Below are 24,720 nucleotides of genomic sequence, written 5' to 3'. Positions count from 1 at the left end.
TTGGTGGCTCAGCCACCGAGCCACCTTTTGGTGGCTCGGTGGTGGCCGAGCCACCTCGGTGGCCGCCGAGCCACCACAAGGTGGCTCGGTGAGCCACCTGAGCGGCTCGGTCTTGGCCGAGCTCTTCCTGGGGTGTGCCGCCTTCGTCTGTTTCGCGGTTTATCCGAGCTTCGTTGTTGATCCGATTTGGTAGTCCGGATCCTGATTTGGCAGTAAATCTGCCTTGGAGTTCGAGTCTGTTCTCGATCGTTGTTTGATGCGGTGGACTCTACGGTTGGATGACTCGTTGATTCATCGACCTGTTAGCTTGATTCCGCACGTGAGTGGATGTATTCCATTATTTGCGTGCAGTTCGTTAACCTCGTCACCTCGTTAATCCGCTTCGTCGTGTGTTACTTGGCTTCGGTGTTGTGGTCTATCGATCGTGTTTAGATACGTCACCCGATGGTTCGTTGGTTTGTCGAATCACCGTGCCGAGCTGTGCTAAGGGACCCATAGGCAGTTTTATACGCCTACAGATACCCCCTCCAAAGTATTTCAGCCTCATTCTTTTATAGATCTTTTATAGAAGAGTCTGGAATACTTTGGATATGATTGTCCCAACCTTCAGTCGGTGTAACGGGACTTTGGAATGGCTTCTACTCTTGATTCCTTCAATCCTCCAGGCTATTCAGTGCTTTGTCGAATGTCTGCAAGGGTTCCAGTGCTGCATTTATTGTCTGACCGTTGTTAGAATTTTTAATTTGAAGTCAATTCCTGATTTTTTGATCTTTAGCTCGTGTTTGCTGGTTCAACATAGAACTGACCATCGATTGTTGGCGCTGAGTCCTTATTTGCGACGCGTTGTTCGGCGTAGTGTTGTTGAGAATGCGTTGTCCGGCGTTTGACACAGTTTATACTCATACGTCTGTCGGAGTGTTGTTGAGTTATCCTTAAGAATATTTTTAGAAAAATACTCTCCAGAAACTTCTCAACAAAAATAGGGAATAGTTTATACTCGTATACCTTATTGGAGTATTAAGAATTAGCTGAACCGGCCTGATAATGACCCCAAACAAAAAAGGCAGTAATTAGGTTCAAAAAATCCTTCGACCCTTCCGAATATATGGGAGAGGAATGAATAAATAGGGGACTGAACCGTCGGTCGATTTGAAGTCGTTTCGACACTCGGTTCAGCTCCAATTTGAATTTTGGTTCAAATGTGGTTCAAACTGGTTCAAAACTGGTTCAACCTGGTTCAAGACTGGTTCAGGACTAGTTCAGGACTGGTTTACCCTGGTTCAGCCTGTTTTGGTCTGGTTCAGCCAGGTCTGGTCTGGTTCAGCCTCATTTGGACTGATTTATCCTGGTCTGGTCTGGTTCAACCCGGTCTGGTCCGGTTCAATCTGGTCCAACACTATAAAAGGGGCTCTTTTCTCCTCTCTAGGGCCGGCCACCCCATCCCCCTCTTTTGGATTTTTCTCTTCCCTCGTGCATATTTTCTCCTTCAAACCTTCAAATTTGTCTTAGATCTACCTTTCCTCTTGATCTTAGACTGAAAAATCCCTCAAAATTTCCATATATAAAATTTCTCTCAGGCCCCTCGAGCACGTGGTTCGAGCTTCTTTCAAGATCTGATTTTTATTGGATCCTCGAGCTTTTCCTCAGGTAAATCCTCTATAATTTTGGCATTTTTCATGTTTAATTCAATATATGAATTTGTGGGATTGCATATGAAGGTTAGGGTTTGTGATTTGACGCCTCGAGCTCATCTTTCAGGGGGTAAAATTTGGAGATCTGAGGGGTTTAATTATAATAAAGAGGGGATAAAATTTTAGGGTTAGAGTTTGTCACCCTAACTAAAATTTTTTTTGTATCTGACCCCCTGATTTACTTTGCAGATCATCATGTCGCATATCCCGAGAGGTCGATCCCCTACTGCGTCAGTTGATGGCGTGCTTCCCTCGTATGCTGGTGAGCTCTTTTCTGGCGTATTTCAAAATTTGTAAATTAATCCTTTTTCCCCGTTTTGTTCTCCTTGGTGAGATAATTGGGAAGAGCCTTGATTCTCTTTGGTGAGGATCGACGCTTTAAAGATAAGTTTTGCTTCGTCAAAACCATATCTCAAATAAATAAAGGGGGCGCTTTGAAGCTGCATTGTGTGTTATAAGGCAGGGATATATTGTTGATATACCCTATCTTATGAATGCACAATGTGGCCAAATCGTCTCACCCTTTATAAAGTAGTGACTCTATCTTACCCATTCGTAAGATGAGTTCAACTTCCTTTTATAACTGAGACTAACAAACGCTTAATTGCTTGTTTCCAGTGGGATATCCTTCTGGAGCGTTCTCATCTCATGCAATATACGGGCGTCGTGACGAGTATTATTCGACCTCAGATGATTTTTCGCCTATTCCACTTACTCCTCGATTTGCTTCGGGCACGTCGACAGAGGTTACCGAGGTGGTGAAGGAAGGTGGACATCGAGTTCTTCGACAGCTCATCACTGATGCGCCTTTTGTGAAGGATACCAGCTCTGTTCAGCCTCTCAGGAAGACTGACTTTTTGTTTGGCGACTCTGTCAGAGATCCTGATGCAGTGTTTATTGACGCCGAGCAGTGGCTTCATAAAGATGGTGGTGGTTTTCTATATTTGCCTACGATTCCTCGACACCGCTCATTGACTGAGCTCAGGCGTCAGGACGTGACACGGGAGATGTCGTGGCGCTTAGATTCCTCGACACCGCTCATTGACTGAGCTCAGGCGTCAGGACGTGACACGGGAGATGTCGTGGCGCTTGACGGAGGAGCATGAGAGCGTTCACTGTGGCTATATTACTCATCAGGCAGCTCCTGGTTCGAGCAGGAGTCATATCATTGGATTGCGTCCTGGAGTATTGGGACTGGATACACCACCGCGTAACGAGTTTCTTGCTTCTACTTCTACTTTGAAGAATCGTCTCGCCGACTTAGGACGGGAGATGCTTGCGGCACGCCATAGATTCTATGGCTGGGTTCATTCTTTAGACAAACTTTGGTGGGCTCGTATGACGAAGTACGTCTTAAGCCGATGGAGCGAGGAGTTGCACGCTTGTGATCTATATGCAGCTGTTCGTTCCACCATGTATGGTTTACCCATCAGTGCTAAACATTTCTTTGCTTTGTACGAGCTCTATAACCCAGATTCGAACACTTTTCTGACCAGGCACGGGGAGTTGGGCTTGGCTCTCCATGAGATGCACAGGATTTCTGGTTTGCCCATGGGTCAGATGCTATATCAGGAGTACTTTCCCTCCAACCATGAGTTGAGTCAGCTGAAGGACCGCATGCTCGACCGCTATGAGACTTTATGGGATCTTACATGTCACTACCATATTGCTTTGGCGCAGTCTGAGCCTTTAGCGAAGAGGACTAAGTCACATGTGAGCCTGAAGCAGTTTGCGTGTTATCTGTTCAGGAATTTAGAGAGCAATTCTGGCGAGGCTATTTGTGAGCTGGCAACGCTTACTCCTTCAGAGGTCAATGGTCTGTTGAAGAAGATTGACGCTCATTCCTATACCATTAGCAGTCCCGAGAGTGGCTTTCCTGCAGGGACCAAATTTAAATCATTCTTATGGCATGCGACCGCATCGATTCAGCTAATGACCCTTCTCGCCGGTTACCTCGCTATCTGGTTAAAGAAATGAGTGGTCCCGTATCAGTCTGGTGACATTTTGCCATTGGAAGTGCTCTACCCAGTGGTTCAGCTTGCCTATAAGAAGGAACTTTCGCTTCTTCCGGTGATGGTAGCTAACATTCATCGAGGGCTTCGACAGATTTCTAGCACTTTCACACAGAAAGAAGATGCACCGTCGGCTAAGATTCCTCTTACTAAGGTGGAGCTCCCATACACTTATTTGATGGCTTGGTTCATCCTTCATCGTCCTGATGTGATGTCGGTACCTAGCACCGTAGACCGCTCTGTTCCCCTACTACAGTTGTTTGAGAATGGCATGTGGGAGGGGCGAGGATTCCTTGAAATTAGGAAGCAGCTACAGGTCTACAAGTGTTGGGTATTTTCCACTTGCTTCCCGCAGTTCTCGAGCTAATATGGCGAGTGTTTGATTGATGAGGAGAGGCCGAGGGGGACTCAAACTCATTTAGATGTCGGCTGCTTTAATTGGCTAGTGAACATTAGGCCGGGTTATCTGACCTTCCGGGTGAGGAGTCAGTGTTTCATAGAGCCATATCTACCCTACCGATTCGCCCACCAGTTTGATTATGATCAGCTTTATGTTGGGAACCCGCGTCAGCAGCTTCGGACTCATGGCGGTTTAGTGGACGGTTTCCGGGCATGGCTGTGGACCGTGACGGGCTGTACTGGTGCTAAGTTCAGTCTCCTGAGTGCTGAGCGTCAGTTAAAGCTCACCTTCTTAAGCTGCAGGTGGTTGTTAGCAGCTAACAAAACCGTCCCTGTGAAGCCGATTGCAGAGTTAGTGGCTGAGGAGGCTTCTCCGGCTGATTCTCGTGTGATTTGGGAAAATGCTCGGTCACAGAGGACGCGGAGCAAGACTCGTTGGATTGACGTAGAAGGAAAGAAGATCTTCAATTCTGCTGACGAGGCTTCAGGCGGAGATCTTGAAGATTACGAGGACTGTTCCGAGCGAGGTTAACTACCTAACTTTTCCTTCTGTCTTCCTGAATTATTAATCCTGACAATTGTTTGATGTTTCAGGGACCGCAGCTGACAAGGATGAAGAATTCCGTCCTTTTACTCAGGCGAGACCTTCGATTGTTATTCCAGCTGCTAGGCGGAAGAGACTAGCCCACAAGCCGCGTGCAGAACCGCAAGCATCTGAGATAGATTTGGCTGGTGATGATCCTGCTAGCGACGGAGGTAATATCTACCCTATAGACCATCCTCTTGGTCATTCAGAACTTCAGACTCATGCTTTTCCATCTCTATATTGGAGAGCGTGGGGAAAGGGAGATGAGTCCCGATCCTGTTCCTCATGATTTTGTATCTTCTGGTGAGCCTGCCTTACCACACCAGGTAGAAAGGCCTGCAGAAGCTGCCGACGTTAGGGAGACCATCAATGTAGGACCCGATTCAGTGAATCCAAGTACATCTACTATTGACAATGTGCCCTTTAAATGGCACACAAAGGAGTTGAACGATTCAGAATTCGTGCCTCCCCTAATTGTCTCTATGCTTCTTGCTCTTTTAGATAAATTGCAAGAGGCAAACGTGGATCTTGGGAATAGAGAGGCTAACACACCCATAAGAGGTAACTCATTTCCATTGGTTGTAGTCTCTTTAATCTTCTTTCGCATTTATATTTTCTTGTGTCAGATTTTTTGACTGACGATTTCGACGAGGAAGGTTTGCTCGTGGACACTCCTATGCTCCACTTCATGTATGGCTCTCCAGGTTTGCTCGTGGACACTCCTATGCTCCACTTCATGTATGGCTCTCCTCAGATTGATGACCAAATGCCTGAAGATATGTTTCCTGAGTCTACACTCCCTAAGAATCCTGAGGATGGTCCTTTTGAAGGTACGTGCCTCTTCTCAAGTCAATTATAGGACTTGCTAATTTTTGACTAATGCAGCTATAATGTGATGCACCTGAGAATTCCACTTCGTGCTTGACAGAAGCTTTTGTCGAGACTGATCCTGTTGAGCCGGCTGTGAGATCAGCTACATCAGCTGATACATCCACAGCAGTTACACCTCCACTACCCCTTGTGACTCAAGGGGAAGAAGGTATAAATTAAGCAACTGAGAAATGTTATTTATTTCCTCATCAAGGCTTTTGACGGATTTCTCCTTTTTGTGTAGGGCTTTTTTCTCGGCTTCATGTCCTTGTAAAGGATTTATTATCAGACGACGACCCTGAGAAGATCGTCATTTGTATAGAAGTCCGCTCCTTCTTCTCCTTCGTGAATGCTATGATTGGCAAACTCATCAACGGCGGACTTTTCCTTCACCAATTTAAGCCTTTCCTTGATTCTAGAATAAATTCAATAAGGGATGCAGGATATCCGGATCTGGCGAAGGCTATAGTTGATGACCTTGGTTGCCTAGAGCACGAGCTTCAGATGTTACGTGAGCTCCAGGATGCAGGTGCCTCTTCATTCATTACTGCCCATTTGGATACTCGCTTACAGACATGGCGCGATACTCGAATTCTTGCTGAGTTTGAGATTCAGGTGCAGCGGGATCGGGTAGACCGAGTTGCGGCTAACCTTGCTGTTAGATCATCTTCACTTGACGATCTTGACCTTTCTATTGCCTCTTGCGAGACCAAGATAGAACAGTTCAGAAGAGGGCTTCGTGAAGAAGAGGAGACTTTGAGTATCCTTCAGATGGCGAAGGTACAGGATCAGCAAGCCCACACTGCCTTATCTGAGGAGTTGAAATCCTTGAAGCAGAAGCTGGTCGAGACGGAGGAGACTGCTATGAAGACTTTAGCCACCACTGAAGAGTGCCTCAGAGCTGAGTTGCAGGATGAGCTTAGGCAAGCTTATGATGAGAAGCTGTCTAAGTTTAGTCAGCAGATTTTTAGCCATAGGCTTGATGTATGATCTCATTTCCTGAATATTTTGACTTTTGAACCTCTTAGTGGAAATAGTTTTATCTTTATCTTTATTATGATTCCTCATTCTGTTTGGAATGATTGACCACAATACTCATAGGATTTTTGGCAAACCCTCAGCCTTTAACGGGTTTGATAAGCCTTTACCGACTACCGTTTGAGTTGGGCTAGCATGCGGATTGTCTAAATCCGTTCCGCATGTAACGTTGTGCTAAGAGAGTGAATTCTCTGAGACTTTGTGCTATGATGTTGAATACATAGGCTTCGCCATTGTTACGGGAATAGGCTACCCGGCGACACGTGTTAGGTGTTGACTTTAGGATTTTTGGCTAACCCCCAGCCTTCAACGGGTTTGATAAGCCTTTACCGACTATCGTTTGAGTCGGGCTAGCATGCGGATTGTCTAAATCCGTTCCGCATGTAACGTTGTGCTAAGAGAGTGAATTCTCCAAGACTTTGTGCTACGACTTCGAATACGTAGACTTCGCCATTGTTACGGAAATAGGCTACCCAGCAACATATATTAGACACTGACTCATCCCTACTTAGGCTTCGGGATAAAAGTCTCCAGAATCGAACTCTGGTGTCTTTTTCTACGGAGAAAGAGTAAACCGGCGACGCGTGTTAGGCGTTGGCATATCCTTTCTTAGGATTCAGGATGAAATTCCCCATGCGTGTAAGGCATGGATTTTGGTGTTATTAATAACAACCTGCCACAATGTTGAATATGTGGACGGGTGTTCTTTTTAACGGTTAAGAACTAACCGGCAGCGCGAGTTAAGCGCAGACTTATCCTTGCTTAGGTTTCAGGACAGAATACCCCAGAATCGAACTCTGGTGTTTTTTTCTACGGAGAAAGACTAAACCGGCAGCGCGTGTTAGGCGCAGACTTATCCCTGCTTAGGATTCGGGATAAACTTCCTAGGATGAATCCTAGATTAACAAATTCTTGGAAAAGGTTGGTGTGGGAAAGGAAGAATTTTATATTCTATTTCCCGATCTTCTTTTAGGGTGAAGGCGAACCCGAATACAAGGAAGGAAGAATTTTATATTCTATTCCTTGATTCTGGAAAGAAAGAATTTTATATTCTATTTCCAGCGAAAAAGAAACTAGAAGTGGGATCTCCACTCCGAGAATCTGGAAGATCTAGATAAAGTTACCTTTTATAGGACTGGTTATCTAATCTGAATATGAGTTTTTCATTTATCGAAGTGAAATTTCAACTTCGGTTATAACCATGAGAAGGCTTAACCAAAGAGAAAAAGAATGGAGTCCTTTCGTTTATCGAAAGGGGACTCTGAACTGGAAGCGGACCTCTTGTTCATGAAAAGAATCAAGAGGGGAAATTGCTGGTGGTTTGGGCCATAAAGACATTTTTGATGGACTCACTGTCAATTGAAATTGATCAGTGAGGGATTTTGGTGGTGAAAATGATTTTGGGTTATCCTCTAGAATATTATGTGTAATATTCTTCAAGGAACTTCCCGATAAATGGGTTATCCTGAATGTACTAGGGATAGTACTTTTTCAGGAACTTCCCATTTATTGGCATTAATTGCCTGGCGCCCTCTTGAGTAATCAAGCGATATGCGCCGTTTTAGTAGACTGTGTCTATCACAAATGGTCCTTCCTATTTGGGTTCAAATTTACCTTTTTTCTTGGAGTTGAGGATTATCGGTCGGCAAGCAGCGAGGACCACCTTCCTTGAAGCTTCTCTGTCGGACTCTTTTGTTAAAAACCCTAGATATTCTGGCTTGATAAAACTCAATGTGTTGTTGAGCTTCCAAGCGCTTTTCATCTAACATTTCGAGTTCTTCGAGGCGTTTCTGATGTTGTTCTCATGTCGTCATCTCAGTTGCGAGAGCGATCCGAAGGGATGGGATTTGGATTTCTAATGGTAGCACAACTTCACATCCGTATACCAACGAATATGGGGTAGCTCCTGTAGGTGTGCGTATAGTGGTACGATAAGCCCAGAGGGCTTCACCGAGTTTATCATCCCAGTCTCGTTTGTTGGTCTTCACGAGCTTTGACAGGATCTTAATGATCGTCTTGTTAAATGCCTCAGGTAATCCATTCGCAGCGGGATAATAAGCTGTTGATGAAATATCTTAAATTTTGAACTTGTCACAAAACCTGACGAAAGCGTTGCTTATGAACTGTGGACCGTTGTCATGAATGATCCGTCTTACCATGCCGTGTCGGTATATGACATGATGTTTGATGAAATTGATGACGTTGTTCGTCTTCACTTCTCTAAGCGGAATCACTTCAGCCCACTTTGAAAAGTAATCCGTGATTGCGAGAATGAATCGATCACCTTTGACTGAAGGGGGAAAAATAGGACCGATAATGTCCATACCCCATGTCTCGAACGGCCAGGACGTGGTTGACGTGTGTAAACACTCTGGTGGTTGGTGCATATAATTTGCATGTATTTGACAGGCATGACATTCTCGGGCGTATTCAATTGCGTCACGAACCATTGTTGGCCAAAAATATCCCATTCTCCTAATGCGATAATACAGTTTGGGACCGGGCTGATGCGCACCACATTCTCCTTCGTGTGCTTCCTTAAGAACTTCTTCTGCTTCTTTGTTCGAAAGGCATTGGAGTAACAAACCATCGTAAACCTCTACGGTATAATGTAGGGGTCTCGGTGTTATAGAAGAATCTTGGTGCTCTCCGGCGGATTGATTCTCTTTCTTTTACATCCTCTGGCAAAATACCATATTGGACGTAGTCAATGATAGGAAAACGCTAATCTCGGGACTCAGACCCAATTTGAGTTGAATTCACCTCCTTGGCGCTTATGTTTCCGTCATCTTCCTCTTCAATATCCATATCGTATATAGGTATGCAGAGTTGATGCGTCCTTACTGTGACTAATAGTTCAGTTTCGGGAGGCTACGCAAGTGATACCGCTAGTGCTGCCAGTGCATCCGCATAAGCGTTCTGGAGACGAGGGATGTATTCAATAAAGAATTCTTCAAAAGAATCTACCATTTTGATGGCCTCCTGGTGGTACGGGATCAGGTCTTGGTTCCTGACTTCATACTCTCCACGGACTTGGTTGACTATCAATTGAGAATCCCCAAAAGCTTCGAGATATTCGACCCCCAGCTCCTTGGCGAAACTGAGTCCAATGAGAAGCGCGTTGTACTCGGCTACGTTATTGGAACATGGACTAGTCAGTGAATAAGCCCGAGGCATCACATGCATCCCCGGGGAAACTAAGACAACTCCAACTCCGGAGGAGACTTTAGGACATCCGGGGGTTATTGCTCTACTAACTGCTCTCGAAGCACCATCAAAGTATAATTACCATACTTGTTGGTGCGATGTAGTGTTAACCTCGTTGGTTTCATCCGGCAAGTCATCATATACTTCTGCCGTATCCGTTGTCGGGTTTGCCGCCAAAAGATCACAAATCGCTTGTCCTTTGATTGACTTCTGCTGTTTGAAGTGCAAATCATATTAGGACAAGAGAACGGCCCACTTCGCTAATATCCTCGAATGCTTTTTGGCATGCGTCGTCCTAAATAAATGACACCCCTTTCTTGTTTAGTTTAGAGAATGGTTGGCACTTCCCAGAAAGATTTGAGATGAACCACCGGATGTAAGCTAACCGCCCTTGCAATCCTCTGAGCTCTCTTAGATTTCTAGGGGGTTGCAGTTCATGTATCGCCTTCACCTTATCAGGATCGATATGTATACCTTTAGTGGTGACGACGAATCTAAGGAATTTTCCGCTGGACATTCCAAGGAAGGATTTAGTGGGGTTCATCTTCAATTGATGACTCCGCATGAGATCGAACATCGTCTTCAAGTCTTTGATGTGATCTTCTTTGTTGCGGCTTTTTACAACCAAATCATCAACGTAGCACTCGACTGTTTTCCTGAGATGTTCTTGGAAAATCTTAGTCATTGCTCGCTGGTACGTGGCGCCTGCATTCTTTAGACCGAAAGGCATCACCGTGTAGCAAAAGACACCAAGGGGCGTTCTGAACGCTGTATACTTCTCGTCATCTGGGTGCATCTTGATTTGGTTTTATCCTGAAAAGCCATCGATAAAAGACATTCTCTCAAACCTGCACGTATTGTCGATAATGACATCTGTGATTGGGAGAGGAAAGTCATCTTTTGGACATGCCTTATTCAGATCTCTGAAGTCAATGCAAATCCTGATTTTACCGTTCTTCTTCATGACTGGAACAATATTGGCTAACCAGGCTGGATGTTACTCCTCTAGGATAAATCCTGATTCGATCAACTTCTTAACCTCTGCCTCAATGGCTTCCATAATCTACGGATGAAACCGTCTTTGCTGTTGTTTGACAGGTTTAGCATCCGACTTGATATCGAGGCGGTGCTTTGCCACATTGGGGTCGAGCCCTGGCATGTCTTCATAGTTCCAAGCGAAGACGTCAATATATTCCTTGATGAGAGCAATTAATTCCTCCTTCTCATTTGAGGGAAGACTATCGCTGATGAATATAGGCTTTGGGTTGGACTTGTCACCCATGTTAACTTGGACTATTTTATCTTCAGTGGGGGGTTCTCTCTGTTCGAACCTATCACCATACTGCATGTTCAGGTGATGAACCCACGGGTCCTCCCATGTTGGCGTTTGATCATCGTTCTCCATTGTGGACGGATCAGCTGTAGCCATGTTCGCCATTAGGGTTTTGAATGCTTCCCCCAGACTTGTATCGGAATCCTATTCCGAGGTTTCTGACGGGTACCCATCTTTGTATTGCCCAGACGATTGGTTATTTATTAACCAGCAACATTCGTCTTCTGAAGAAGATTCATATCCTAACCCTCGTCTGAATTTATAATAATCATCAGGTTTCCCTTTTGGTACATATGCCGCTTTGGCTGGAATACGAGGACCTCGATCGAAGTATAAACCTTCTCCTAGTGTGAAATCATATCCCTGTTTTTCCATGAGCTTGCACGCTTCCGGACTATACTTAGATAAATGCTGACCAGGTTTGTCATCATTTTCATCTTCCCTTAAGAAATGATCTGGTAATGGAAAACCCTCTCCTTTAACGTAAATCACTTCTCTTTGGCCTCCTATTTTGGTAGAGATGACCAGGGTCGTTCCGAAAGAATGCTGGAGGTGTTTCTTTGTTATATAGGACGATCGAAGCGGCGCATATAAATCGGGATTATCATACAATTCTTTTATCACATCATCAAGAGACAGTGAGTACTCCAAATCATTATTTATTTCATTATTGGAAAGTTGCCAGTTACAACTGCCATCTGACGATTGTTCATCGTCAAGGTTGATTACAAAGGATACAATGTCATTTAAAACATAACCTCCATTATAATCAAGTCCGGCTTCGGTATCAGCTTCTTCTCCGCTGTCCGTGCCATGGGCCGATGATTCAGTATCGGATTCGTTACCATAAAGGAGAGAATCAGTGAAATAATTCTCATACCCTTTGAATGGTTGCTTATCCGCGACCACCGTCCTAACCTTATTATCAGTGTCGACATATTTCAAACACTGATGGAGAGTGGAGGGGATTATAACGTTACTATGGATCCAAGGCCGACCCAATAGTAAGTTATATGAAGTCTCGGCATCGATCACATAACATGTGACTTCTGTCTTCAAATCACCCATTTGACATTTTATCCGGATCTTACCCAAGGGTCTTGACCCTAGATAACAGTGCCTGTGGACGCCAACTTGCTAACTGGAATGCTGAGGCTATGCATCAAGTGAAGCGGCATAATACTCACAGCAGAACCCGGATCCACTTGGATTCGGTTGACTTTGCGGGAGCCGATGTACCCAACGAAATATAGGGGTCGATCTTGGTTCGAATTCTTCGTCTGCATATCCTCTTTGGTGAAGGTAATGCAGGGAAGGTTTTTAGCCGCTATATTGCAGTGTTGAATTAACGGTTCTGGCTCTTCAGGTGCCGGCTTGACCTGAGTAAGGAACACTTCTAAATTGGCCAAGGCTTCTTGCAAGGCTTCCTTGGTTTCTTTAGACAACCGTAGCAACTCATACAATGTTATCCATGTTGGGATGTTAGCTAGTTGAGCCATAATATCGAAGACGTGCGGGGTGTTCGAGCTTTTTGGTTTATCTCTTCCAATTGGACGATTGAAACGAGACTGCTTCGGATTCTGAACCTCCTGGGGCCTCTTTTCTTTCTGTTTATTAACCGGTTGTCGTCGAGCTTCTTCAACTGGTTTAGGAGTCTTCTGGTTTATCTCTTCCAATCGGACGATTAAAACGAGACTGCTTCGGATTCTGAACCTCCTGGGGCTTCTTTTCTTTCTGTTTATTAACCGGTTGTCGTCGAGCTTCTTCAACTGGTTTAGGAGTCGTAATCACACCCAGCTCCGTGAGAGTTCTGGCTGGTCCTTGCTTAGTCACCCCCTGCTCAGCTAACTGATCACTTGGTGATGGATAGTTGAAGTGATACTGATTTCCGTTCCTAGTGGCAAAGACTTCTTGTTCTTCTTCGGAGAGCGGGAAGGTAGGAGCTTCATTACCATCCTCTTCGAAGATCGCGGAGGTAGCATTGCAGGACTTGCCTTTACCCTTTCTGGTCGAGGAAGTCGTCCACTGATCGTCTTCAATAAGATCAGGATGGACCCAGAGGATTTCGCTGTTTGGGGCTGTGTGTGGCACAAGTCCTTTTTGGCGCTGTCCATATGGGTCGTCATTCACTATCTTCATTCTAACTTTGGTGATGCGTTCTGGTTCAAACCATGCTGTGGGCACTGATCCAAAGCTGATTGATACTGTGTTTGCTCCGACATTCTTGGATGGCTTCGGGGTTATGACGCCTACATCAATTAACATCTGGATTTTATCCTTGAGATGGTAGCATGACTTCGTAGGGTGATGGACCGCTCTATGGTATGCGTAATACTTCGGATCCGTCACTTTGCTAGCCCCTTCTTGATCCATAATCGACGGCAGCTGGATTTTGTTATTTTCCAGCAGGTACTTAAAGATGCCGGGAACTTCGTCATCTTTGAAGGAGTACACTTTAGGAAATCTTGGCTCCGAAGATTTCTGCTTCTGAGGCCGTTGTTGCCATTGCGACAGAGATTGTTGTGGTGCTTGTTGCTGCTGCTGTTGCTGAGGTTGAAATTGAAAAGTTTGATTAGCATCAACTACATTAGCATGTGCCTTACCTTTCCCTCATGGGACGAAATTCTGTTGCGGAGCATTCGTCGCCTGTTGGCCTCTTTCCGCCTTCTTCCTTCTGAGGAATCGCTCGGCTTGCTCTCCTCGGACCTTCAAATCCTTCCATGTTTTGGACGGTGTTGTCCCCATTGCTTCCAACACGTCCAATGCGAGGTTGTTGTGGCAAGTCTGGAGAAAATACTCCTCAGTGATCGGGTCCCGACAGTTCATCGCCTTGTTCCGGAACCTTTTGACGAAGGTATCAACCAATTCCCCGTCCTTTTGTTTCTCGTCAAGCAACGACCCGATGGATATCTCAGTGTCGTCGTCGAAGAAGTTAGTGAGGAATTTAGTCTCCATGTCATCCCAGCTATTCACACTTCCATCTCTTGAGCGGAAATCAACGTATTGATTTTGCTCTCGAGGTTTTTAATCTTCAAACTTTCACCTGTGTTTTCACTAGCATTCTTGTTACCACCCCCTGCATTAACGGGAGGATTATTTGTATTATGAGTCTCATTCGCATTTGTATCCTCATCTTCCAGATTAACCGGGTTACGACGACTTGGCTCGCCTTGCTGGTTCGTCCATGCTTGGATTTGTTGGTCATGCATTTCTCTCATGTTCTGCATGGCCATCTGCATTTCGAACCTGAAGCTCTACTGTTGTTTAGCCATGGCTTCTTCAAGCATCTTGGCCACTTGCTCCGTACTTATCATAAGTACCTCGCGGGGTTGTCCCTCGCTGGATACCGTATTATCTGATGCGACCGCGGAGCCGGCATCCGATTCTTCATCTTCTGAAGGCAATCTTATCCGAATCCTACCATAAGTTGCTCGTATGATGGCTCCGGACTACAGACGTGTTATACGCCGGGATGCTTCCGGAATCGACTTGGGATTATCCCGTGCCGATGTCCCTTTGCTGGTCATATTAGTGGTGACCCTCGGAAATTCTCCATCTCCAACCACCGTTCTTCTTTGTCGGAAACGCCTATGCCTTGGTTTTGGCGTTTCGGTACTGAGTCTTTTGAAAACCAAAATTCTTTCAGGGATTGTCTTGATGCAGTTACACTCAGACAATACTGCCCGAATAAGTTTAGAACAGGGGCATTGAGTTTCTAGTTCTCGAGGACTCCTTTTCCTAGTTTTACTCGTACCCCCAATACGATAGTACAACTCGTCTGCTTGAAGGTCGGAGTAACCTAACGTGTGTTGGCACGACTTCTCAGGTATAACGCTATCGTCATCAGACGACAATGTTTCCTTCTGTGGGCAAACTGCCTTCTTTGGGCTTTCAAAAGTCACGCGCCTCGAAACATGCCTTTGTGGGCGTGAGTTCTCAGCGGGCTCCTGGACTTCAATGCGCAAATTGGTGCGCCTAGCTGCCCTGATCTCTTTGTCATGTTGAGGGTGGCGGCGACCCCCAGCATGTTGAGTCGTTCGGGGCTTCTTTATCGGGCCCAAACGTTCTCGAACTGGAGCTTTGCATCGTCCATCGGGAAGTGGACCGAGGCGCTCCAAAACTGACTTCTTTCTTCGGGATGATTCAGCGTGATCTCCCGGAGTAACTATTGGAATTATTGGTGACTTAGGTTGGTTCGCCAGAGGTTGAACTTTTGCTGAAGGCTGCAAAGGTTGCTCTTTAGCCTGAATCACCGCTTCAGACTTCGGCCTCCAGACTTGGCGGGTTGGTGGCGGCTTTTTGGCCACTTCCTTCTGCAGTCTTTTGCGGGCTTCTTGGACTTGAGCCCGTGCTTGCGCTGACAGTGCGCGTCACTTGCGAATGCGCTCGTGAAGTGTTGAACGATTCCATTTGACACGGATCCATTCATTCGTTGGCGGCTTGGAGGAGCTGCCATTCATTGGTTGTTGAGACTGTTTGCCTCTCCTGCTCTTCAGATCCGCGTTATAGCGGATTCCGTCAGTGGACTCCATTGCCTTTGCGAGTTGTCATGCCAGGCGTTGACGTCGTCTCTGGCGGGCTCTCTTTGAGAGAGTCACTACGCCTTCAACGGCGGAGGAATTAGTAGGAACAGATTTGACCTGGTTGGAGGTCGGTGGAGCTTCACCCGGTGTAACTTCGGCATCGATTGGGGTGAGATCTTCGTTGGCATTCTGCACTTCTTCGTACCAACAAACTTTTCTCCTGGAGGAGAACTTCTTGGACTTGATGGGGGAGGTGGATCCGGACGAGGATGACAGATACTCCTCGAACTTTTACATGTCGAATTCATACTCGACCTCCTCCTCAACCGGGATCGAGATCCGCGGCTGCGACGCAACGATCTCGACAGCGAGATCGGTGGCTCCCACTGTGGTCGCTAGATTGTTCACGGTGAAAGTCGTTTTCATTGAAGTCATTGTTTCCTTATGCAACAGTTTTTCGGTTACAAAAGATCCGGTCTTTTTATAAGATCCGGTTACAACAAAATCAAAGAAAAAAAAGAAAAATTACAACTCTCATTTTCTCGAACAAATCGCAAGATCCTGTTTTGCGGTCTCTTGCTTATGTGGGTTCTTCGCCTGCATCGGGGTTAATCCGTGGACCACCGCGTGATCTTGATCCGGTCGGATCTACATGGTATTATAGGCGTATAAAACTGCCTATAGGTCCCTTAACACAGCTCGGCATGGTGATTCGACAAACCAACGAACCATCGGGTGACGTATCTAAACACGATCGTTAGTCTACAACACCGAAGCCAAGTGACACGCGACGAAGCGGATTAACGAGGCTACGAGACTAATGAAACGCACGCAAACAACGGAATAAATCCACTCGCATCCGGAAACAAGCTAACGGATTGGTGAGTCAACGAGTCATCCAACTGTGGAATGGATTCGAACTCGAACACCGAGGCGGATTTACTGCCAAATCAGGATCCGGACTGCCAAATCAGAGTTCAGATCAACGACGAAGCTCGGATAAACCGATAAACCGCGAAACCGGACAACGGACACAACGGCGAACACCCGGCCAAAACCGAGTCACTCAGGTGGCTCGGTGGCCGAGCCACACTCTAATCTGGGCTCAGATCTGAGCCCAGATCCACTTTCAGTGCCTATAAATAGAGGATGAAGGGCTCATTGTTTGAGGTTGGATTTTTAGAGGGGAAACTCTGCTGGATTAAAGACTCAAGACTAAAAAAAGATTGGAGCTTTGGAGCTTTGAGGACTCGGACTTTTTAGATCTGGTTCTTGGCGATCATCCACGTCAAATAAGGCAGGGGTTCGAGAGAGATCAGATCTGAGATCCACACGGTCATCCTCCGGATCAAAACTTGGTTTTTGATCCCGAGAAGAGTATTGATTTCGCTTGGTCGATTTCGATTACTTAGGGCTATTATTTCCTTGGTGAAATAATCCCCTCGGCTGTTATTTCCTTCGTGAAATAACACCCGTCATACCGTGTAGATCCGACCGGATCTAGATCGCGCGGTGGTCCACGGATTAACCCCACCGCAGGCGAAGAACCCACACAAGCAAGAAACTGCAAAACAAGATCTTATGATTTGTTCGAGAAAAGAAGAGTTGTAAATTTTCTTTTTTCTTTGATTTTGTTGTAACCGGATTTTATAAAAAGACCGGATCTTTTGTAATCAAAAAACTATTACTTGAGAAAGCAATGACATCAATGAAAGCAACTTTCACCGTGAACAATCTGGCGACCACAGTGGGAGCCACCGATCTCACTGTCGAGATCGTTGCGTCGCAGCCGCGGATCTTAATCCCGGTCGAGGAGGAGGTCGAGTATGAATTCGACCAACAGAAGTTCGAGGAGTATCTGTCATCCTCTTCCGAATCGACCTCCCCCCGCAAGTCCAAGAAGTTCTCCTCCAGGAGAAAAATCCGTTGGTATGAAGAAGTTGAGAATACCAACGAAGATCTCACCCTGATTGATGCCAAAGTTGCATCGGGTGAAGCTCCACCGACCTCCAACCAGGTCAAGCCGGTCCCTGCCAATTCCTCCGTCATCAAAGGAGTGGTGACTCTCTCAAAGAGAGCCCGCCAAAGGTGACGCCAACGCTTGTCCTGAGAATTTGCAAAGTCCATGGAGTCCACCGACGGAATCCGCTATAACGCAGATCTAAAGAACAAGGGAGGCAAACAGCCTCAACCTCCAATGAATGGCAGCTCCTCCAAGCCGCCAACGAACGAATGGATTCGTGTCAAACGGAATTGTTCGACACTTGAGGAGCGCATTCGCAAGCGCCGCGCACTATCAGCGCAGGCACGGGCTCAAGTCTAAGAGGCCCGTAGAAGACTACAGAAGGAAGTAGCCAAGAAGCCTCCACCAACTCGTCAAGTATGGAGGCCGAAGTCTGAAGCGGCGATTCAGACTAAGGAACAATCATTGCGGCCTTCGATGCAAGTTCAACCTCCGGCGAACCAATCTAAATCGCCGATAATTCCAGTAGCTACTCCGGGAGATCCCGTGGAATCATCCCGAAGAAGGAGGTCAGTTTTGGAGCACCTCGGTCCGCTTTCCGATGAGCGATGCAAAGCTCCAGTTCAAGAACGTTTGGGCCCGATGAAGAAGCCCCGAACGACTCAACATACTGGGGGTCGCCGCCACCTTCAACATGACAAGGAGTTTATGGAAGCTATGCGCACCAATTTGCACATTGAAGTCCAGGAGCCCGCTGAGAACTCACGCCCAAAAAGGCATATCTCGAGGCGCGTGACTCTTGAAAGCCCAAAGAACGCAGTTCGCCTTCAGAAGGAAACATTATCGTCTGATGATGACGACGTTATACCTGAGAAGTCGTGCCAACACACGATAGGTTACTCCGACCGTCAAGCCGACGAGTTGTACTATCGTGATGGGAGTACAAGAAAAACCAGGAAGAGGAGTCCTCGAGGACTAGAAACTCAATGTCCTTGTTCCAAACTCATTCGGGAAGTATTGTCTGAGTGCAACTGCATCAAGACGGTCCCCGAAAGAATTTTGGTTTTCGAAAGGCTCAGCACCGAAACGCCAAAACCAAGGCCTAGGCGTTTCTAACAAAGAAGAAGGTTAGTCGAGGATGGAGAATTTCCGAGGGTCACCACGAATATGACCAGCAAAGGGACATCGACACAAGATAATCCCGAGTCAATTTCGGAAGTACCCCGGTGTGTAACCCGTCTACAGTCCGGAGCCATCATACGAGCAACTTATGGTAGGATTCGGACAAGATTACCTTCAGAAGATGAAGAATCGGATGCCTGCTCTGCGGTCGCATCAGATAACACAATATCCAGCGAGGGACAACCCCGCGAGTCACTCATGATAAGTGCGAAACAAGTGGCCAAGATGCTCGAAGAAGCCATGGCTAAACAACAGGAGAGCTTCAGGTTCGAAATGCAGATGGCCATGCAGAACATGAGAGAAATGCATGACCAACAAATCCAAGCATTGACGAACCAGCAAGGCGAGCCAAGTCGTCGTAACCAGGTTAATCTGGAAGATGAGGACACAGGTGCGAATGAAACCCATAACGCCAATAATCCTCCCGTCAAGGGGTGGTAATGAGAATGCTAACGAAGACTCAGGTGAAAGCTTGAAGATTAAAAACCTCGAGAGCAAAATCAATACGTTGATTTCCGCTCAAGAGATGAAGAAGACGGGCATTCCTTGTCCCTACCCAAGAGAATGGGAATCAATCCCTTATCCGGCGAAGTTCAGTCTAATCAACTACACGCCGTTTGATGGGAAGGGTTCACCCACTCAGCATTTGATTTACTTCAAATCGCACCTGGGGGTTATCTCTGGTAATAAGCCTCTGATGGTACGGTCCTTCGTTGGCACTCTTCGTGGAGCCGCCTTCGATTGGTATCGCCGCTTCAAGCCCGGAAGCGTGAATAGCTGTGACGACATGGAGACTAAATTTCTCGCTAACTTCTTCGATGACGACACCGAGATATCCATCGGGTCGTTGCTTGATGAGAAACAAAAAAATGGGGAATTGGCCGACACCTTCGTCAAAAGGTTCCGGAACAAGGCGATGAACTGTCGGGACCCGATCACTGAGGAGTTCATTCTCCAGACTTGCCACAACAACCTCGCATTGGACGTGTTGGAAGCAATGGGAACAACACCTTCTAACACTTGGAAAGACTTGAAGGTACGCGGTGAACAAGCAGAACACTTCCTCCGAAGGAAGAAGGCCGAGAGGAACCTACCGACGGCTAATCCTCTAAACTCAAACTTCGCCTCTCGCGGTAAGGGCAAGGCACCTACAGCTGCTGTTGGTGCTAACCAGACGTCGCAAAAGTAACTCCGAAGACAGCAAAAGACTTCGGGTCCGAAACTCCAAAAAGATTATTCCTTCAAGGACGAAGATGTTCCAGCCATCTTCGAATCCCTCCTTGGAGGCAACAAGATCAAGCTACCACCTATCACAAATCAGGAGGAAGCTGACAACACTACAGATCCAAAGTACTGTGCATACCATAGGAGGGTCCTTCATCCCACCAAGGATTGCTTTGCTCTCAAGAATAGCATCCAAACATTGGTTGAAGCCGGCGTTATATCGCTCAGTTAAGTCGAATAAACACTCCGAAGGGTATACGAGTATAAACTGCTTCTCAAACCTCCGACCGGTATAAGAGGTTAAATTGCTCCCTGATACTCCAACATGTATATGAGTCTAAACTGTTTCATTTCTTTCACGGGAAGTTCCTGGAGAATTTTTATATGTAATATTCTTAAGGATAACCCGGTCATGTAACTGAGTACAATGTCGGACCCAGTTCCACAAGGGAAGCTGGGGGTGGATTATTCATGTATCGGGAAGTTCCCGAAAGAATACCACGGGTAATATTCTTAGGGATAACCCAATCACTATAAAAGTAATAAGTAAAACATCCACATTCAAACTCTAAAGGTTGGAATGTTTTCCATTATTGTTATCAAATTCACTAATTCTCATGATTTATCTTGTTGAGACGAGATTCGATCCTTTCGTTGGATCAATCATTCCTCACAAAATTCCCATTGGTGTTTGACAACTCACAGTCTTCCATCACAAAATCCCCTACCGCTCAGACTAATTGACGGTGGGACCACCAAAATTCTTTTCGGTTGAATCCACTCAAACTCCCAATGCGTCTCCTACAGTTAGGATTGTCTCAAAACACCCACTTGGTCAAACCTTCTTACAGTTAGGACCACAGTCAAAATCCCCTCTCGATTCCCCCAATGAACGAGAGGTCCACAAATTGAGCGATCAAACCTTCCTACAGTTAGGATTGTCTCAAAACACCCACTTGGTCAAACCTTCTTACAGTTAGGACCATAGTCAAAATCCCCTCTCGATTCCTCCAATGAACGAGAGGTCCACTTTCAAATCGAGTGATCAAACCTTCCTACAGTTAGGGTCATCTCAAACTCCTGCTTGGTCAAATCTTCCTACAGTTAGAACCAAAACCATAATTCACTCTCGATAAACGAGAAATTCATCTTTAGTTTGGTAATTAAACCTTCTGACAGTTAGGGTTATCTGAATTTTTTTCGATTCTCGGAGTGAAGATCCCACTCTTAGTTTCACCTTTCCGGATTCTAGGGGTGGAGATCCCACCTCGAGTCTCCTTTCCAGCTTAAGATAGAATATAAAATTCTTCTTCCTTAGTGTCGGGAGATAGAATATAAAATTCTTCCTCTCCCATTTCGGGTTCGTCTTTGCCCCAAGAGAAGACACCACCTTTTTTAACTCCCAAAATCTGTACCTCACAGGTACGGGGAATTTTATCCCGAATCCTAAGTAGGGATAAGTCTGCGCCTAACACGTGCTGCCGGTTTAGTCTTTTTCCGTAGAAAAAGACACCAGAGTTCGATTCTGGGGTATTCTATCCCAAAACCTAAGCAGGGATAAGTCTGCGCTTAACCCGCGCTGCCGGTTAGTTTTTAACCGTTAAAAAGAACACCCGTCTGCATATTCAACATTGTGGCAGGTTGTTATTAATAACACCAAAATCCATGCCTTACACGCATGGGGAATTTCATCCTGAACCCTAAGAAAGGATATGCCGACGCCTAACACGCATCGCCGGTTTAGTCTTTCTCCGTAGAAAAAGACACCAGAGTTCGATTCTGGGGTATTTTATCCCGAAGCCTAAGTAGGGATAAGTCAGCGTCAAATACACGTTGCCGGGTAGCCTATTCTTGTAACAATGGTGAAGTCTATGTATTCGACATCATAGCACAAAGTCTCAGAGAATTCACTCTCATAGCACAACGTCACATGCGGAACGGATCTAGACAATCCGCATGCTAGCCCGACTCAAACGGTAATCAGTAAAGGCTAATCAAATCCGTTGAAGGCTGGGGGTTAGCCAAAAATCCTAAAGTCAGCGCCTAACACGCGTCGCCGGGTAGTCTATTCCCGTGAGAAAGACAAAGTCTACGTATTCAATATCATAGCACTAAGAGTGTTAACTCTCTTAGCACAACGTCACATGCGGAATGGATTTAATAATCCGCATGCTAGCCCTACTCAAACGGTAGTCAGTAAAGGCTCATCAAATCCGTTGAGGGCTGAGGGTTAGCTAAAAATCCTAAATCAACACCAGTCAACGCGTTGCGATCAAAAAGGTCAACCTACGACGTTCAAAACCCTAAGGTCAACGCGTAACCCTAGGTCAACGCCGATCAATGCGTTGCAATGAAAGAAACAATACTCCAAAAAGTATACGAGTATAAACTGCTTCTCAATACTCCAATAAGGTATACGAGTATAAACTATTCCCTATTTTTTTTTTGTTGAGAAGTTTCTAGAGAATATTTTTCTAAAAATATTCTTGAGGATAACTCAACAACACTACGTCGGACAACGCGTCGCAAATAAAGGACTCAACGCCAACAATCGATGGTCAGTTCTATGTTGAACCAATAAACACGAGCTAAAAATCAGAAAATCAGGAATCGAATTCAAGTTCAAAATTCCGACAACGGTCAGGCAATAAATGCAGCACCGGAACCCTTACAGACATTCGACAAAGCACCGAATAGCCTGAAGGATTGAAGAAATCAAGAACAGAAGCCATTCCAAGGTCCCGTTACACCGATTGAAGGTTGGGACAATCATATCCAAAGTATTTCAGACTCTTCTATAAAAGAACGAGGTTGAAATACTTTGGAGGGGGTATCTGTAGGCGTATAAAACTGCCTATAGGTCCCTTCACACAGCTCGGCATGGTGATTCGACAAACCAACGAACCATCAGGTGACGTATCTAAACATGATCGTTAGTCCACAACACCGATGCCAAGTGACACGCGACGAAGCGGATTAACGAGGCGACGAGGTTAACGAACCGTACGCGAACAACGGAATAAATCCACTCGCGTGCGGAATCAAGCTAACGGTTCGGTGAGTTAACGAGTCATCCAACTGTAGAACGGATTCGAACTCAAACACCAAAGCGGATTTACTGTCAATTCAGGATCCGGACTACAAAATCAGAGTTCAGATTAACTACGAAGCTCGGATAAACCGATAAACCGCGAAATCGGACAACGGACACAACGGCGAACAACCGGCCAAAACCAAGCCACTCAGGTGGCTCGGTGGCCGAGTCTACCCAAGGTGGGCTCGGCAATGGCGCGGAGCCCACCCATGTGGCTCGGCATGGCCGAGCCAGCAACCAGGGGTGGCTCGTGGCCGGCCACAGCCTCTAATCTGGGCCTCAGATCTGAGCCCAGATCCACTTTTCAGTGCCTATGAAATAGAGGACGAAGGCTTTCATTGTTGAGGTTGGATTTTTAGATGGGAACCTCTGGCTGATTAAAGACTCAAGACTAAAAAAACAGTTGGAGCTTTGAGCTTGTGGAGCTTTGAGGACCTCGGACTTTTCAGATCTGGTTTTTTCTTGGCGATCATGCCCAGCCAAATTAAGGGGGTCAGGAGTTTGCGACGAGAGATCAGTATCTGAGAATCTATCACGGTCATCCTCCGATCAAGAACTTGTTTGTTGATCCCGGAGAGAGAGTATTGATTTCGCTTGGTCCGATTTCGATTACTTAGGGCTCCTTATTTCTTGGGATAATCCTCTCGGCTGGTTATTTCCTTCGTGAATACCCGATCATACCATGTATATCCGAACTCGATCTAGATCGCGCGCGTGGTCGCACGCAGGATTAAACCCGCGCGCAGGGAAGAACGCCACACACAGGCAAGAGACCCGCTGTCAAAATCATGATTCTTGTGATTGTTGCAGAAAAGGAGAGTATGTAATTTTTCTTTTTTCTTTGATTTTGGTTTATCCGGTCTTATAAGACCGGATCTTTTGTAATCGAAAACTATTGAGCTTTGAGGGAAATGCAAATGACATCAATGAAAGCATTTTCACCGGCCGCGAAACAGTTGTATACCAGGGTGTTATTTGCGACGAGAGAAAATAACAGGCCGGGAGGTACTGATTTCACCAATGGACACATAATAGGCCTTTAGGTAAATGCGAATCGACCAGAGCGAAATCGAGTACTCTTCTCGGGAATGTCAAAAACCAAGTTTTGATACCGGAAGAATAACCGTGTGATCTCAGATCTGATCTCTCTGCCTCGAACTCCTACCTCGTTTGACGTGGGATGATCGCCAAGAACCAGATCTAAAAAAATGTCCAAGTCTTCAAAGCTTCAAAACTCCAAATTTGAGGTCTCAATCCAAGCAGAGTTTCGCGCCTCAAAAAAGTTCCAACCTCATCAAAACAATGAGTCTGCCTCTCTATTTTATACTGTTTCAGGTCGGAATCTGGGCTCAAGATCTGAGCCCAGATCGTTGGGCTTCGGCCGCCACCTGTTGGCTCGGCCGGCCACCATGGTGGCTGCGCGCCACTTGGTGCTCGGGCCGCGACACCCTGGTGCTCGGCCCGGCCACCTTGGTGGCTCGCCCCGGCCAACCGAGTGGCTCGGCTCCCGGGCCACCGAGTGGTCGGCCGGCCCCGAGGTGGCTCGGCGGCCACGCGAGGTGGCTCGGCCGGCCACCTTGGTGGCTCAGCCACCGAGC

The sequence above is a fragment of the Asparagus officinalis genome, chromosome 4 (genome assembly GCF_001876935.1).
Source record: "Asparagus officinalis chromosome 4, Aspof.V1, whole genome shotgun sequence".
Classification (NCBI taxonomy): Eukaryota; Viridiplantae; Streptophyta; class Magnoliopsida; order Asparagales; family Asparagaceae; genus Asparagus; species Asparagus officinalis.
The sequence above is the reverse complement of the archived record's forward strand: the minus strand, read 5'-3'. Positions refer to the sequence as shown.